Consider the following 3,993-nt stretch of genomic DNA (forward strand, 5'->3'; position numbering starts at 1 on the left):
AGGGTTTTATCTGAAGGCGAAGCTACTCACAAAGGCAGGGAGCAAGCCCATATGCTTGCTAGGAGACTTAACATCCCAGGGCGACTCTCGCTCACCAAGGGGATAGGAACCAGTGGATAGGTGCCCCAGCCTCCATCTTTCAAGTGGATAATTTTAGGAGGCATTCTGGATGCTTCTCAGCAGAGCCCAGCAGAATCAAGTAGCACCTTTGAGATTGTACCCCTCATATGGGCTTTTACTTTTCCCCCATTTCACTTCTTCCTTCCCACACTTGCTTTTGGAGAAACCAAAACTAAACCACACATGAACACAGTCTTCCTTGATTACACAGACTTCCCAGGCTAACACAGCTGATACCAAGGACATTCCTTCTGCAGCTCAGGGCCACAGAATGAGAACAGGGCCCAACCATGCAGATACCGCCGGGAGCCCTGTCACAGAGCCCAATGCCCTGCTCTAGGGCCGGACCTGTATCCTAACACAGCCGAGAAGTTCTTTCCAGTTTTCTTCAATGAGTCAGCCTTTCTAGCAGGAACCTATTGATGGCAAGTGCCAGAAATGCAATTAAATGAGCTCCATCCTGTACAAGCAGAGGAGACTTGGAGGTGGCTACTGCAGCATCTCATAATTGAAGGGAAAGCTGGACAACCAAACTGTGGGAAGTGCAGGGGAGCAACTGGATGTCAGAGGACAAGCCATGCCACCGGCTTCTCCATGTGGAGAGGAAAGTGATCCCAAACAGTCTCGGAGGTCCATAGTCAAGAGAACAAATAGTGGTGATGTGAACAGGCTTCTGTAAGCTCCAGGAGGAAGAAGCTTTGTCACTGTTCTTCACTGATTAACCCAAGTGTCTATAACATGTCTGCACTACGGTATATGGTGAATAGATATTTGTTCGATGAATGAATGAATGAATGAATGAATAGAAGGAGTAGACAGAGGGAAAGAGAGGAAATGGGGTGGGGAAAAGAGTTTTGGGGTGGGATTCAGGAGGAAATTATCTATCCCCCAGCTTTGCCCTGTTGCTGCTCTTTCCTGGGGGCTTGGCTGGTGATATTGCCCCATCATTCCTCTGCTCAGAAGGCTGCTGTGGCTCCCAATTGCCTGAGACAAAAACTGACCTGTGTAGTGTTACATGCAATTCCGCCACAGCCTGGTCCTAACCACCTCTCCCTCATACACCCTCCACGCAGAGCACACTGGCCCACAAGCCTGGGGCTGTCCTGAGGGAGATGTTCTGAACCAGCGTCACGGTTCTTCCCCCAGGGGAAACATTATACATGTTTTGAAAAGGATTTTAAGTTGGTTTGATGTAGGAAACATATTATCTTGTCCATGTAATATAGCAGAACCAGGTGGGGAATATTAAATTCTGAATACAAAGTTATACTCTTCTAATTCTAGAGGGGAAAGTAGCTTATCATGTAGCTTAAAAGAAAAGTATTTGGCCCTGGCTGGTGTGGCTCAGTGAATTGAGTGCCAGCCTGTGGAGTGAAAGGTCTCCAGTTCGATTCCCTGTCAGCACACATGCCTGGGTCTGGGGCTTGTGAGAGGCAATCGATTGATGTTTCTCTCATACATCGATGTTTCTCTCTCTCTCTTTCTCCCTCCCTCCCCCTCTCTCTGAAAATAAGTTTAAAAAATATTTTTAAAATTGTAAAAAAGAAAAAAGGATTTTTATCAATGAATACTGGCAATGGTAGGATTATAGGAATACAACATTTTAAATTAAAGTTAGAGAGAATAATTAAGTAGTATCTGATGAATTGTGTGGTCGGTGGCTTATAATTTTGCCAAGAAAACTAGAGAAATGTGAAATATCTTCACAGTGTTTTGTAAGTATTGTTACTACATACCTTACCATTATTTTACATCTTCAAAATGTGACTTTTCCTATATAAAAGTATTCAAAGAGTACATTTTGAATGAATTTGGAACTGGGGGATGAAGGATATGTCTTCTACTCCAGCAACTAGAATAGTATGTGTGAGAGAGAGACACTCTTCTGTATTGTAGGGTACTTGGGGACAAAGTCTTCATGAGCCACGGCACAGAAACAGGACTGAATGAATGAACGAGAGAGGCAGGGATTATTGTGCATCGACTGCGTGTCTGACACTGCTGGGTATTTAGCCCTAGTCGTCTCCTTTAATCCTTACAACCGCCTGCGACGTGATTTACAGAAGGGGAAACTGGTTTACCCAAGGTCACAAAACTAACAAAGGATTCAAATCCAGGAATGTCGAATCTTAAGGCCCTCCTTCTGTAATTGTCTGCGCTGCCCTGAAAAGCGAACTTGCGCCATCTAGTGGCAGAACTACAGCAGGCACCAGGTCCGCGCACAACAACGTTAAAGCAGCAAACTCACAGGCAGAAAGGGTTTGTGGAAAGTGACCCAGCAAAAAGGCTTATCTGTGTCCCACCCTTTCTCGCCAGCCCAAACCCGAGAAAAGGTAGCAAAAGCTAACGGTACCATAAATGCTAAAGAAAAACAAATAGTGCCAGGAGGTTTCAGGAAAGTTAAAAACCACAGGACTGGGCTGCTGGTCCCTCCCACCCTGATGCGGTGAAGTGATTCCGAGAGAGGAAACTCCTATTTCCTTGTATGCATACTATGTATAACTAACATTATATTCCTGCACACATGAATATTCTTGTAATACTACATATTATTAACAGTACATAAGTACATACATTTAATAATCGTACATACACCATTCTATTACGTTAATCCATACCAACACGACTATCCCACAGGTAATGTTGATCTCTTTATCTACCAACCTCCGTGAAACCAGCAACCCGCCCAATACGGACTCCTCTTCTCGGATCACCAGCTTGGATAGCACAACGCACCCATTGAAAATTCCAGCTACCGTTTTAAATACCCATTATGTGAAAGATGAGGGAGCATTGGAATCACCTAGGAGTTGTGAGCATCGAATCTTTAACTCTGAAACCTCTATGGGGCTTGTCACATTTTATTGTATGTAATTGTTGATCTAAGAAACAAACAAGCTTCCTCTGGCTACAGATGGGGGTCTGCTGCCGCGCCCTGGAACTTCAGCGCCTAGTGTAGTGTAAAGGCTCTACCAGACCTCTCTCTGTCATTTACGGTGTCCTCACATTGGCCAGGACAGAAGCATTCACTTCCTCTGATTCGAGGCCGGCGTGAGAGGCCTGCAAAGGGGACAGTGACTCCACGGGCACGCGGCGATGGAGTCTCTCCAATCTTGGGACCAAGAGAAGAGGAAGGAAGGCAGGCGAGGGTGGGAGACTGGACAAGAGGCTCCAGGGAAGTGAGTGGTTGGGCTCCAGGCCATTTTATTCTATGTGTGCTGGACCTCTGGGCCGCGAGAGGGCCTCAGTCACCCAAATTTCCAATCTTTTGGAATTTTGCAAGAATTTTTGGTCTCTCTCACCTTTTTAGTCTAATTCCTTTGTCAATCATTTCTGTGTATAGTAACAAAAAATTAGAACAATCCAACTTACAATAAGAGAGTAGTTAAAGTCATCTAAGAATCGGTGGATTGTTTATATAAACTGGTAGATCACAAAAAATATATATACAAAATGATTTCATTTTTGTTGAAAAAAGTGCACATATGCCTTTTGTACATGTGTGTGTTTATTTCACGCATGCACACAGAGAGAGAAAAACAGAAGGAATTAGAAAGATATACACCGAGGTGTTACCAGGTATTGGTTGAGTTCTCAGGAGAGTTGAGATTATAGGAGCTCTCGTTCTTTGTTTTCTTCTGTATGTTTGTGTTTTGTAATTTTCTATAATTAGGATGTATTGCTTATAGAAGGAAACAAAACAATAAAATTCTATTGTTGAACATTTCATTTGTACCAGCCGAGTGCTTTTTTTTTTTTTTTTTAAACATTTATGCCCTTCCTGTATTTTGAAATTATATACAATATGGCACCAGGAATATTCACAGAAAAGGAAGGAGAAATTAAATAGATAATTGTGAAAGTTGTCCAAAA

The sequence above is a fragment of the Furipterus horrens genome, unplaced genomic scaffold (genome assembly GCF_987537825.1).
Source record: "Furipterus horrens unplaced genomic scaffold, mFurHor1.1.pri manual_scaffold_7, whole genome shotgun sequence".
In the NCBI taxonomy this organism is placed as follows: domain Eukaryota; kingdom Metazoa; phylum Chordata; class Mammalia; order Chiroptera; family Furipteridae; genus Furipterus; species Furipterus horrens.